The 15,139-nt window shown below is 41.7% G+C and overlaps 1 protein-coding gene across 4 annotated transcripts in view; it reads right to left on the bottom strand.

Annotated features, from left to right (window-relative positions):
• LOC135089573 (organic cation transporter protein-like) overlaps positions 1-15,139 on the bottom strand; it is an 86,010-nt gene that overhangs the window by 51,575 nt on the left and 19,296 nt on the right. The window contains exon 1 of one of the 4 annotated variants that reach the window (XM_063985306.1): positions 6,139-6,245. The exons of the other annotated variants lie outside the window; for them this stretch is intronic. The gene's annotated coding sequence lies outside the window, so the exon portion shown is untranslated. Of the gene's footprint in view, positions 1-6,138; positions 6,246-15,139 lie in introns of those variants that run through there. 4 annotated transcript variants of the gene reach the window in all.

Here is a 15,139-nt window from a genome sequence, read left to right as displayed (position 1 = left end):
GATGGCATTTCATTGCAATATATTGCCCGGACTCCTTCAAATATTTTTGGCATGAATATTTCACATCAGTCATATTCCGTGCAACATCACCAGCGAAACAATGTAACATATTCCATATCAGAGTTTGGATGGTGATCAGTTCATGGATGATGTCAATAGTTATAAAACATCAGTGAAGATGATGATGATGATAATGATGATGACACTTACTTCTTACAGTGTAACTTTATTTGTGCTGCAGTCCCACGTATAGCCAGCAGTAACCACATGTAGTCATGCCAAATGAAGCCATGCCAAATGCTTCGTTTGTTTATCACTACAAGAGTTGTTCTAAAGGATTGGCTTAGGAGCAATCCTGAGACACTTCCATCATCAAGATCAAGATAAAAAAAAAAAAGCCTTCATTAATTTTAGTGTGATGTTTAGAAGCTGGATTTATTTGAGAAGGAATGCAGTGCTAAGACACTGTATTATAATGACATACAACCCAGAGGCGACGCACACTTACCTACAGATACGGTGGTAAGATGGTAGAATATAAGAGTTCACGCTGCAAAAATATCGTTCTCTATTACCAAATGTCACTCAATATCACCTTCGTTTTCTTCGGTTTTATCAAAGGGTAACTATTGTATTCTGTTCAGCCCACCACCCAAATTATTTGTTACTATATGTGGTGATGTTCTACTTGAGGTGAAGAGGAGGAGATCGTGATGAGAATAAAAGGATCTCAGAAAGGATAAAATACCCTAACTCCAATCATTTACATACACATCACTAGAAATGAAGTCCTTTTTGTGTTGTTATTTAAAGGTTGATCCACGAGAGACTCATATAAGTTACATTAACACTTTATTTCACTATTACTGTCAGCGCATCAGTTCTAGGAAAGCATATATAAGTGTACCATTCATTAAGAAGCGGCGAGACAGCGTCATTCTGTCCATGATTCGTTGGTACAAAGTTGTCTTTTTAAGTTACTTAGGAAACGAAAAATAATGACAACAAATAAAATAAATAAATAAGTGATGAGATCTATTATTCACCAGGGAGGAGAGAGAGAGAGAGAGAGAGAGAGAGAGAGAGAGAGAGAGAGAGAGAGAGAGAGAGAGAGAGAGAGAGAGAGAGAGAGAGAGAGAGAGAGAGAGAGAGAGTCACATTGCAGATCTACTTGTGCCAAAACAATTAGCAATTAAACACACACACACACACACACACACACACACACACACACACACACACACACACACACACACACACACACACACACACACACACAAGCGCGCGCGCGCGCGCGCTAAAAATAAACGAACACCTGACAAGTTAAATAAAGGCAGAAATAAATAACGATAATGTGTGTGTGTGTGTGTGGGTGTGTGTGTGTGTGTGTGTGTGTGTGTGTGTGTGTGTGTGTGTTCCTAACTTAGTAAGAATCAAAGTCGCCATTATATTTCATCAGCACAAAAAAATAAATAAATAAATAAAAATAAAATAAATAAATGAATAGATAAATAGATAAAATAAAATAAAATAAATAAAGAAATAATAAACAAATGGAGCTATTATTGCAGTAACAACGAGCAAATGACTTACACTGCACGATGCAAAGCAGAAAGCAATCAGGGCAAGAAGCGAACAGCCACGGGGACTTAAGTAGTGTTGTTGGCAAGGTTGTGATACTGACCTTATGCATTATTCTCCTCCACATAGCAGACTTCTCCCCTGAATGCAAATTGGTACACAACGCACAGATGGATTTACAGCTCAGTTCCTTAAATAATTTCCCGTCAGGAATGTTCTAAAAGGTAGCACATGATAGGTTTTTTTTGGATGTTTTTTTTTTTTTTTACCACTAATTTTTGCAGAATCCTCGTTAACCCTTCCACTCCTTTCTGACATATTTCCTTAATCACAAACTACTCTAAAGGATTTATTTCTTTTTCTAAAGCCACCTCTGGGCATACTACTAGCTAGACATCCCCCTTTCTTCCTTGTACATGCTCCAAAAGATTTTAAACATTGTCTTTAGTGTTGTGAATTGTTCCATACCGTAGCGAAAGAGTTAAACTACCACCAGGACCATACAGGAGTCGAGTCGAGTCGAGACAAAGCGGTGAAGCGTTTAACAATATAGGCAAAGTATGTGAACACTACAAACTGATAGGTTTATGGCTCGTTTCCTTAAATATTATCCCATCAAGGCTATTTACAAAGGCAAAAGAGATGATTTGTCAGGTGCTATGGGTAATTTTCCCCACTGATAATGCAGAATTCTTGCTAAACTGCCACTAGCATCATACAGACATTGAAAATCACAGTAACATCTATAACAGCTTGTTAAAAGTAGCCGAGACGTTTAACAGCACAGTCATGCATGTCACGTGTGCTGCATGTGTGAACCAAATAGGACATTCACACTACGCAAAAATATCATAGGGGAAAATATAATGGGTCAAATTATAATCTGACCTAGTATGTTTTGATAATTTTCACATTAACTTTTTCTTTTCACTTGATCTGCAGGCAACAATAATTAAAAAAAAAAAGTAAAAAGTCGTCGTTTTCTATGCGATAAGACTCTTCTGTTTTGATCATCAGCAGTCATTCTTATACAGCCACACTATGTAATTCTCGCTTGGGTCACATATCTTTTCTCCTGGGCAATAATAATATTTCTTTGCAGGCAAGCACTGAGATGCAAGACAAACAGCACCTCGATCCATCACGGAATAAAATGAAATGTGGTTCATCTTGTGTCTGACTATCAGTACTTTGCTGGACAGAGAGATGGTCTGTTTGCTTTTTTTCATACATGACAAAAAAGTAAAAGCAAATGCACATGTTTACTATCTTTACTTGGAAAGAAAAACAGTCGCGAAGGTGAACGCAACCCTGTCTTGTACCCGTCTGACCTATTAAAAGTCAGAAAGGTTTGACTCACCTAAGAGCGTAACTCCACAGATGAGGCGATGGCCTAGCGGTCAGCGTTGTGACGTGGTGGTATAAGTGATCCGTGATCGAATCAAGCAGGAAGGTGGAAATTTTTCAAACATCGCCGTGTGGCCGAAGATTTCCCACATGCTTCCTCTCAAACCTTTCCTCAGTGACGATTGGATCAGGCAGCTTTTGGGGGCGGCATGAACCTCAAGAAATCTTGCCTCAGCAACTACAAACTATTACTAAGCCTCCCCAGTATGCAAGAGACCATCTAAATTTTATAGAGTAGGCGCAGCTCAGTTGCCAGCTGGCGCTACAGATCAGAGAAAAGAAGAGGTTGTAAAGCGAAATTTATCCCTGTCTTGTATCTATGTTAGACTCAACATTATGGAGAAAAGGTCGCAAAGGCAATTTTTTTTTATCTTTGCCTCAACGCTGTTTTGTATGTATGTTCTTTTTTTTTTTTTTTTTTAATGGGGGGGGATAGACAGTAAGTATGTTTGGTTCATCACTATTTTTTTTTCTTTTAAGATCCTGAAGGTACACGTATTTCTGTCTTATACTGTATACAATATATCCCCGCTCATCGCTCGTTCGATCAAATCGGGCTCCGTTTTTGTGTGTTTTATTTTTTTCCCACAAACCATCCTTGTAAAATAGGGGTGCGTCTTATTTAGAGGTGCACCTAATACGCAGATTAATATGATATATAAATATGTCATTTTTTTCAAGTTCAAGAAAAAAAAAAAAGTTGAACAAGATAAAATTGTCCTTGCTTTTCGTATACATGTATCTTTTTCACCACCACTATTAGTATCGGTATTAGTATGACCTCGTACACTTATATTTTATGAATAGTCCAACGGCACGATGAGTTCTCCCAGAGTAAAGGCGTCCGTGAAGTGGCGCGGTGCTTGCCGGAGACACCACAGCAGTACGTAGTCACGACCTGCCTCACGCACTCCTTTCCGCGTTCCCCTCCGCCTCAGGTCCTCTGATCTGCTAAGAATAACTCGGCAACCAAGAACATTACCACCGGATCAGAGGATATAACACTGAGAGCAAACACTAGACAATGAAAGTGACAATAAAACTTGCCTTCTCGAGGACTGTAATTCTCTCTCTGTCTCTCTCTCTCTCTCTCTCTCTCTCTCTCTCTCTCTCTCTCTCTCTGGACGCGGGCGCAAAAAGGGATCCTCGCAATGATAACCAGGATTTCCTATCATATGAATTTCGTCCTCTGGTTTATGAGAAAATTGCAGTCGTGACATCCATAGTCGGCCCTTGACGGGAGGGACGCTGCTGGTTCCTCATGCCACAAGGGGGGGGGAGAGAGAGAGAGAGAGAGAGAGAGAGAGAGAGAGAGAGAGAGAGAGAGAGAGAGAGAGAGAGAGAGAGAGAGAGAGAGAGAGAGAGAGAGAGAGAGAGAGAGTGGTTATATGTATATCAGTTCACAGGCATGAAATTACGTCTTTCTGTTCACTAACCATCTTTGACTCTCTGCCGTACAGAATAAGATAGATGATGATGATAATGATGATGATGATGATGATGATGATGATGATGATGATGATGATGATGATGATGATGATGATAATAATAATAATAATAATAATAATAATAATAATAATAATAATAATAATAATAATAATAATAATAATGATAAATGAGCACACACACACACACACACCGACACACACACACACACACACACACACACACACACACACACACACACACACACACACACACACACACACCACCCATGCCTAATATTTACTGTATACTTTGATATTCAGATCAATACTCACATAAGTCAGCATGACAAATTATTGCGCTGGAAATTATATAACACCTATTTACACAATATGTGTGATCCATTTTTTCTGCAAATATTGGTATAATGATATGTTGATGTTATTCGTATTTTCACTCTGCGGCACAATGACACACAGTGCAATGACCCGGTGGCCTCCTGCACTCTCTTGCTACAATGATTTCTCCTCAAGATCAGTAAAATTATCTAATAAAACTCTGAAGTATATTCTGGAGAGACACCAACAGGGAAGGGCGTGATCGCCTTTGAGCGTCTGATGATTCTGAAGGCAAGTATGGATAGATCAACTCTTTCTCTCGCTACAGATAGAAAAAAAATGCTAAAGTCGATCTAATAAATGAGAAATAACAAAATTCAGCAATTTTTCCTCGTCGCTGAGGGAACCAGAGCTGCCAACCTATGCGGAAAGCTTAGTATTTACTAATCCGACGTTGGGGCTTGTATTCAGTGTTTAACGAACGCGACCGTGGGGTTAGTAAAACCAAATACGATCGATGGGTTTGATGCTTCATAATTAATAATACGACGTTTAAAAAGGCAGGCATTAGACTCGCAGCACTTGAAATATTTTTGTAGCCTTGATGGGCAAACCAGCAGGCAACCTGTGTCCTCCGTGGCTGGCTGGGAAACAACGTGACCTTCCCAATCTGATCACCTAGCGGCGTGGGCAGCGCCACAGCCACGCCGACACACTTTCCCCAATGAGGGCACAGCCTGACGTGCTCTGACAGAATGTAAAGCCTGTCAGGAACTAACTACTTCATCAGATCACAGTGTCAGAGACGAGAAAAATACACTCGGCGAGCAGTGAGTGAGAGTGAATAGGTCTGAAGTAACACGTGTCACTCTGCCATTATTTGCTCGAGGGTGAACAAGACTACGGAAGCACGAAAGAGAAAATTGCCTTCAGAAACACAAAAACCTGTGGTAATGCAACTATACATGTAAATTATACTGTTTTGATGTATAACAGCTTGTGTCATCCTTCGTATTGGAAAACGCAAGCTACGCCAGTGTGTGCTTGGGAGGCTACGCCACAGCCATAGCACTATTGTCAGTATCACCACCACCACCACCACCACCCCCGTCCCTTCACTTCGTGTCTTGATCGTCACTTATATTTACCTCTATGGGTGTAAGCAGCACAACTCAGGAACATTTTTTTCAGTCATCTTTCAATATTTAGGAGACCTGACTTTGCTGTGTTATAAACGGTAGAAAAACACAACAGAAACAGATAAGTTGAGAAAAGTGGTACAAACAGAAAGACGCATTTTTGTCAAGTATTTTTCTTTTTCATGAGAGGAAAGCTTTAATCCTTAGAATGGAATATTTTCTCGCCTCACGTCCTGCCACGCACTTACCTGCTATAATGAGGCTTGCAGGGACAGGTGTGCGTGGCGGGAGCGACGCAGTGATTGGTGTTCAGTGGCGATGGCAGTACTGTAGTAGTATACAGTGGTCGTGGTAGCAGAAGTAGTGTTTGGGTGATACTGGCATGAGATTCTAGAGTCGTTGCCGGCGCCAATCCCCCCTCCCGCTTCCTACACACACACACACACACACACACACACACACACACACACACACACACACACACACACACACACACACACACACACACACACACACACACACACACATACATAATAAATAGCCCTGTAACATTTATTCCTTTCTATCATAAGCTCGCGAAAAAAAATAAATAAATAAAACAAATAACCTCATTTTTTAGCAGTGCATGTGTCGTGGTGCAGGGCAATACTTGTAGCGCAGCTGTTTTCACACTGAGAAGACAGGCACGTGGGGACATTAGAAAATACGGAAAGCTGAAAGAGGCAACAAATGTAGACGTGGAACAAATGTAGACGTTATATACGCACGCTATATATAAGTGTGTGTGTGTGTGTGTGTGTGTGTGTGTAAAAGGACAAAAAAAACGTTTTTCGTTTAGACAGAGAGACAAATACAGAGCACCACAGCATAACAGCAAGTTCTCAGAATCCACAAGCTTGTTACTATATCGCCAGAGAAAACGGAACGAGGGGAGTGAGCGGCGCTGGCCCGGGTGGTGTGTGATTCGAGTAAACAAAATGAGGGGAACACAATTTCTGAAGACTGGCGATAAGGGGAACGTTAGACTTTATAGGAAAAATAATGATAATAAGTAAATAAAACACAATAAAATCAAATTAAATACATAAAAGACCATCCAAATAAATTCCTATTGTTCCTCCCTCCTCCTCTTCCTACGCCTATGAGCCCAGCAGGTGGCGACACACAGCCAGGAATGCCCTGCTGAGTTATTCTGAACTCCCCAGCAGTGAGGAGGGTTAAATATATGCCTACATACAGAAGAACAAAGAGAGAGAGAGAGAGAGAGAGAGAGAGAGAGAGAGAGAGAGAGAGAGAGAGAGAGAGAGAGAGAGAGAGACTGGAAATACGAGCTAGCAAACAAGGAAGGATATATAACAGAAGAAATGTGACTGAAATATGCCCTCCTATTCCCCTCCCCACCAAAAAAAAAAAGGAGAGAAAGTGAAAGAGAAAAAGATACGAGGCACAGTAAAGAAGAAAAGTAAAATATAACAGAAAAGAAATTAACGTGACTGAAAAAATGCCAAAAAGAAAAGAAGAAAAGAAAAGAAAAGAGAAAGATTGAAGATGCGAGACGGAAGAAAGAAGGAAGAACATACAAAAGGAAAAGGAAATGACATTACTGAAAAATGTAAAAGGAGAAAGAAGAGAAAAATAAACGAAAAAAATATCAAAAGGAAAGTTAGAGAGTGAAAACAGGAGGGGGGAGGAGGAAGACGAGAGATCATATTCGTTTAATGTACGAAAGAAAAGTACAAATGGCGATTACCAAACAAAAAAAAAAATAAAATCAATGCCAAATATAAAGAACTATAAAAGAAGATAAATAAATAAATACAAAACACGAGACGGAAGATAGAGAAGACAGAAGAACATTACACAAGGAAGATCCAATGACACAAAAAAAAAAAAAAGTTACGGTAACAATAAGAAAATATAAATAAGTGAATGAAAAATAAATAAACAAAAAAAAAGAAACCACAGGTAAAAAAATAAAGAAAATAAAAAGAAAGTTCATAAATACAACATAAGAGACGGTGGACAAATGAAACAACGCACGGGTGTAACACGAGTTTTCTGCGGATATTGCCAGGGATGAACGTACACTTTATTCTAAGACGAAAATGTTCTATGTACATACACAGTTTGAGGCGTTGCTTAGCCGTGGTATGAAATTCAAATGTGGCCGGGCGGCAGATACAACGACCGGGCCAGGTCATTGTATCTGCCATGGCGGGGAAACTCCATTTTCATCCGGTCCACATTACTTCAAGTTATAAAAAACAATCTGAACGTATTCACTGTCACTCTATCGGAGGAGAACTACATGTGATTCACTAGCACTCAGCTGATTTGTTGCTAGCCTCGCTGCTTCCCCCTCCCTGCCCGGGCAGGCAGTGCCACACTCAACACTTCAAGGTACCAAAAGCACCGTACAAACTCCTTACTAACAGCTGCGGTAGAGGAAGAAATAAAGACAAAAAGAGTATGGATTTTTTTCGAGGTGGAGCAGTATACATTTTCTTTTATGTGGTAAGGAGACTGGCCAAGGTCTCACACACACACACAACACACACACACACACACACACACACACACACACACACACACACACACACACACAGATAAAGAAAGCTGCTCCCAAAAGGAAACAAGAGAAGAACAACCGAGAGAGTTGACTCATTAGTTTTTCAGGTGTCTTGATAATACTCCTCTTCTGAAATACTCGTAGTTCAAGTCGCACGAAAGGAGAGAAAACACAAAAAGAGAGTTCCAGAGTTTGCCAGCGAAAAGGATGCAAGAGTGAAAACACTGGTTAATCCTCCCATTAGTAAGGTGGGAAATATTAGGATTAGAGTAAGCAGAAAATGTGCAGCGAGGCCGTGGGGACTGGAGTGTGGTGGAGGGAACCATGTGTATATTAAGTTCAGAAGAAGGGGAACCATGGTAATCACAGCAGGAGAGAGCAAGAGATGCAACACTGCGCCGGTACGTGAAAGCACCAAGACAGTCTGTTAGAGAAGAGTTAATGAGATGAAAAGATTTTAGTGTGCCTCCATGCCAGAGACGGTCACCTCTCACGCGCTCTACTTACACAGGGAGAAGTAAATTTAAGAGTGAGGCAATAATCATTCAACGGAAAGTAAGAGTAGTACCGCCCAAGTCCCTTCCACTTGGCAGGGCCCTCTTCTTTTTTCATATTTTGTTGCCCTTGGCCTACTACTACTACTACTACTACTACTACTACTACTACTACTACTACTGCTACTACTGCTACTACGACTACTACTACAACCACTACAACTACTACGAATAATAACAACAACAATATTAACAACAACAATAACAACAACAACAACCAATGTACAAAACCAACAACACTCAGTCTGTCTGTCTCTCCTTACGTCTGTCTGCCTGCCTGTCTCACTTTCCACATCAATGCAGCTGGATCCATTGACAAAGCAGTGCAGGTAACAAGCTCCCCGAGGCACCAGCTCAGTGAATCACCGGACACTCCTTCACGACAACTAATGAAGCGGATCTGTGTCATCAAGACTTCCACTGACGCAGCCAAATGTGGGTCTGTTTTCATTTCCCAAACCACCTTGTTTTCTGTATGTGTGGCTCCCCCCCACCACATCTCTCTCTCTCTCTCTCTCTCTCTCTCTCTCTCTCTCTCTCTCTCTCTCTCTCTCTCTCTCTCTCTCTCTCTCTCTCTCTCTCCTCCTCCTCCTCTCACCTCTTCCTACACTCACTAACTTCCTTGGCTCTCTCCTCCCGTCCTCTCCCTCTCACCTTTCCCTACACTCTTAACTTCCTCGGCTTTCCCACTCGTATGCCCGTCAGCTCCACCTTCCTTCCTTCTCCCCCTCTCGCTCCCTCCCCTGTCCTGCGCCTCCCACTCATGACCCCAGCAGGAAGCAACACAACCTTCTTGGTGCACGCACGGCAGGGTGGGTGACGGCGTGGGTGCAGCGCTGCCACTTTGCACAACGCACAGCCAGGTGGATCGCCACCCAGGTGACACGTGACACGCGAATCACGTTAGGCTTTCACAAGCGCCTCGCCGTTCGCGATGAGTTCAATGTTGTATTTTTATAGTTTGTTTTTCGTTAAGTAAATAAATGATATATTTCCTACTTATATTCCTTCAAATTACCAGTAAACGCTATTAAGCATAACGTACTTGGCCGCTGATAAAAGCAGCACGGCAGGCCGCGGTCGCCACCCCACGGGCCTTTAAACAGTTATACATGGTATAAGTGCCTGCCGTAAGACTGCTGTAAAGGTTAAAGAAGGTAACACTTGCTTAGCGACGCTAAAACATTTACGCCACGCTTCTTTAAGGTGCGTATAAGAAGCAGACTTCTGGGCCGATATTATAATATTGACGTCACCTTTATTCTGATTATTTCTCTAATTTGTACTTCCTTTTACGTAAATACATCACTGAAATTATGTAATTTTATTAAAAGTGGCGCAGCTGTACCCACGCCCTGCTCGCACCAGAGAGAGAGAGAGTCGCACAAAGCAAGGCGCACACCCCCCACCCTTCTCCCTGCGCCACAACAGAAAGGAGGGCAGGTAACTAAAGCGTGGTGCTTGCAGGGTTTCGGGAGGAAAGCTTTGTCTTGCGGCGTGCACAGCTGTGAGAGTGATTGGGGAAAGAGAAGGGCCGGAGTGAAGGGCGGGCGGGGAATGGTGGGTATTTGGGAGGGGAGATTATTTAGTAGTAGTAGTAGTAGTAGTAGTAGTAGTAGTAGTAGTAGTATAGTAGTAGTGTTGATACATATATAAAAGTGAGATAAACATTCTAAATTATTCCACTCTTAAAACGATCTGCAGAAGAACGTAATTACTACTACTACTACTACTACTACTACTACTACCACCACCACCACCACTACCACTACCACTATCACCCCCACCACCTTGGTACTATAGCCAGCACATTCTGAGAGGGGAGGGGGAGGAAGAAAACAGTAAGATGCTTGGCTGGAGGTTTTTGGGTCACGCCTGATGCTTATCTTCTGCAGTCGTGGTAGCTGTGGTGTTGCAATGGTGGTGGTGATGGTGGTGGTGGTGGTGGTGAAGGAGTAACACCTAACTTCATTTGAACGAGGGGGGAAAGTGAGTGGTGGGGTGTGTAGTAGGAGTGTGTGGGGCTTGTTATAGTTGACTCGCATCTCATATCAGCAGAAAAATGTCGCTGTCATCTGTTTCTCTCTCTCTCTCTCTCTCTCTCTCTCTCTCTCTCTCTCTCTCTCTCTCTCTCTCTCTCTCTCTCTCTCTCTCTCTCTCTCTCTCTCTCTCTCGTATAATCTTTTCCTTTACATTATCTAACTACTAACTTTCTGCTTTCGCTCAAGACGCTGAGGAGATTCCCATTTCATTTGATTCACACACAATATAATTGAAGGAAATACTAATCTCGTTTATTTAGAGACACAAGAGCATGACGTTATCAGGTCTTCGATGCGTAGAAACGTACCGTACCTGGCGCCCTTGACACTGGCACCAAACCCGCTGTCACTGTATTCCTTACGCTTGTGCGCCGCACCTCCACTACAAGCTCTACTTAAAGTTACACGGATTTCTACGATTTCTACGTTATTAACAGGAAATACACCCTTGGGAACCCGGTACTTCTCTCATGGCCTCCACGCCACATACTTAACATTAACCATAATAATATACAAGCCAACCGACTTAATCATATCGCTGCCAGATATTTACCATACCGGCACGCCTCACTAAAAACCTACACCTTTACAACAAACGACTGTTTTCTGAAGAATGACCCCGCCATTTGAGACTCCCTTCAGCTGGCGTGCGTCCTGCGGGGCTCACGGGACTGGTCACTATAAAGGGAAACAAGGACCACTGATTTGAAACACGTGTGCGTTGGTTTGGGGGATAAAGGATAGGCGAGACTGGGATGGTTTGGACACAAGAGTACGTGGGGAGGAAGTGAAGTAAAGTTACATTGTATGACACCGCAACAGTTAAGGTCTCAATGCGCCAATGGGAATGCTGGAAATGGATGTACCCGATAGGAGAAGAAGAGGACCTAAGAGAAGGTTTATGGCTGTAGTGAAAAGATATGAAAGTAACGGGTAAGACTGAGATGACTGAGGCAATGGAGGAGGCTGTGCAGAGGCGAGCCGTAATGGGGCTAGCCTAAATTAAAAGACAGACTTAAAACGTACGAGGCATGTGATGCAACGTTGTGTAGCTCAGAGGATAGTGTTGGGAAACGTGTTGAGCTTCATGGAGACTGAAGGCCAAAGAGACTATCAGTGTTTTTTTTTTGTTTTTTTTTACTGATTACGTAGAAGCTATCACCTGGTAACTTCCACTATCACCTGGTAATTTCCACTATCATCAGGTAATCTCCACTATCAATCACCCGGTAACCCCACTATCACCCATTAACTTCCACTATCACCCATTAACTTCCACAACCACTCATTAACTTCCACTATCACCCGGTAACCTCCAATATCACTCAATAACTTTCACTACAGCCTGACACAAGAAGCAGAGACAAGCCGCCGAAACTCTTAAGAATGCGGTCCACAACACGGGAGGGAGTGGAAGCTTCTTGCACGCGTATCTCTGAAATGTCCACGTGGAGACGCCCATTCTGAGCTACGACTCACCTGGCTCACTGCATTCAGGGTTCAGGAGGGCGAACTAAGAGGCACCGGGGAATGTCAGACTGTGAGACAATAGAAAATGACACACGATGCGCAAGTGATGATGTGTTGGTATAAATGGAAAAGTTAAGAGAGTGGGAAGCTTGATAAAGGTGAGGACTGACTACGTGACCTCAATAAAAGAAACCAGCTATTACTATTTTTAAGATATGTGAAAAAAACATATATGATTACGTTCAATGACGGTGATATTCTGGGTAATCATAGAGAATAGATATAATAACAGGTACGGAAGGAAGACGTAAGACGGGGAGAGATGAAAAACTAACTACATTTACCTGAGACGAAATAGTTATAATTTTATTGACCCATACTGTCTTATTTTAGCTCGCCAGTCATGACGCGGAATGTGGTATGGGAGTGAAGCGTGGGAAGCAGGGCGGTGGACACGTGACACCGCCAAACAGCACACTGACTCCCCGGGCCTGTGTTCTGAAACGTTTTGCCCTCTCAACACAACTGTCTTTTCAAGCCCACACAGATGATTTGCCGGATTCTCACAAGTGTCTTCCTATTGATGCCCCGGAATCCTTGTTAAACTGTCATTAGAATCATCATAAAAAATATCCTTGGAAATCATGATAAACTTCCACTAAACTATTCATATTATTAGAATCATGAAAAAAAAAAAAAAAAACTTGAAAACCGTAATAGCATCCGTTAAACTACTCAAATTATTAGAATCATAAAAAATGTCCTTGGAAAACGTAATAACTTGCTCTTAAGTATCATTAATAATATAAAATAACCCTGAAAAAACCTTAGTAACGTCCACTAAATCATTAAAATATATATATATCCTTGGAAACCCTAACAATTTCCAATATAGCTTGTGATAGCAATCGAAAAAAACACGCCAAGAGTGTTGTAATATCTAGAAATCCTTCTGGTCCTCGGGGAAATGGTAACTAGATACGCAGCTGTCTTTGAGTGAGTGAGGGAACAACGACAAAATGTTTCTTTATACAGTTAACAAGATGGAAACAAAACAATCGGAGACTTTCTGTTCGCTAACACAAACTGAATTAGGAAAAAAAAGAAAGAAAGAAAGAAGTACAGCACAACATTTGGAAGAGAGAAGAAAAGGAAAGAGCTAGACAACTAGGCAAAGGATACAAGTCCCTTAGAGCTGCTGTGGCAAAGGATACAGCTCAAATCTACATCTGTGTCTGCGGCTCCAAAAGTAAATAAATAAATAAGGTGAAGTCGCTTGTAATGAAGATGAAATACAATAAGCACACACACACACACACATACACACACACAGAGAGAGAGAGAGAGAGAGAGAGAGAGAGAGAGAGAGAGAGAGAGAGAGAGAGAGATCCCCTTTATGGATAACAATCAATACACAAATAGATCGCGGCGGAGTAAGTCGAGGTGGGACTGGGACTGCGCACCACCACCACCACCACCACCACCGCCACCACCACATTTAACACCCTACCATAACCAAACGGCGACCCCTGCCGAGCCACAGCGTCTTCCTCCGCCACCAAGTTCCCTTTAAATGACAAATCGCGCTGGCCACACTAGGGAAACGGGTGTGTTATTGATAGCAGCGTCTAGCCAGCCTCTGCAGTGTGTCTATAGTTAGGCACCACCATCACAGGTTCGCCAGGGCATATACATAGCGGAGACGACACCCAAAAATACCGCCAAAGAGAGGTCGAGGGGGCCACATGTTTTGGCCGTACGTACAAGTAAGGTTCGTTAAACAAAAAATAAAAAATTCTAGTAAGACATAGTTGTTTCCTGGCCAAATGCTGACTTACCTCATCCTCCCAGTCAGCGTAGGCGTCTAGATAATGAAGTTCATTGTTGTTGTTTTGTGAGTTTGCGTAAGTAAAACGCAGTTGTCTCTTGGCCACACGTTCAGCTACCTGCCTGTCCTTATATAAGTAATGAGTCTTGATATTTTCGAGGCGCATGGGAGTACATACTGTTATCTATATACTGAACGCAGGCGAACAAAAGGTGCTGGGGATATTTATATAGCGAAGCAAACGAGATGCAGTAATTATTATTATTATTATTATTATTATTATTATTATTATTATTATTATTATTATTATTATTATTAATATTTATTATTATTATCATTATTACTCTTATGCAGGACATAGAGGAGACGAGTCTTCGAGGGATACATAAGTACTGTTATCTATACTGAACGCAGGCAAACTAAGGGTACTCTGTTACATATATGGTTAACCCTTTAACTGTTATCTGGTACATCTTTCCTTAATTACTAATCACTCTGAGACATCTTTTATTGTTCTATAGCCACCTCTAATCTTTAAACCGGGTAGAAATTCCAAAATATATTATTTTTAATCCCCTTCTTTCATGTAGATGCTTATAAGGATTTCATGCATTGCTTCTGGTGCTGTTAATTGATTCGTATCGTAGTGAAAGCGTTATCAGGTAAGCAAGTCGCAATGGTTTCATTATTCCCACCTTTCTATCATGTTCATGGATGGCAATGAGAAAATTAAGCCTCGATATTAACTAAACTCTGGTGTATACTGTACAAGAGGCAGTTATTTCT

Source organism: Scylla paramamosain, chromosome 33 (genome assembly GCF_035594125.1).
Source record: "Scylla paramamosain isolate STU-SP2022 chromosome 33, ASM3559412v1, whole genome shotgun sequence".
NCBI classification, from domain to species: domain Eukaryota; kingdom Metazoa; phylum Arthropoda; class Malacostraca; order Decapoda; family Portunidae; genus Scylla; species Scylla paramamosain.
Note: the sequence above shows the minus strand (reverse complement) of the source record. Positions and strands in the feature narration are given on the sequence as shown.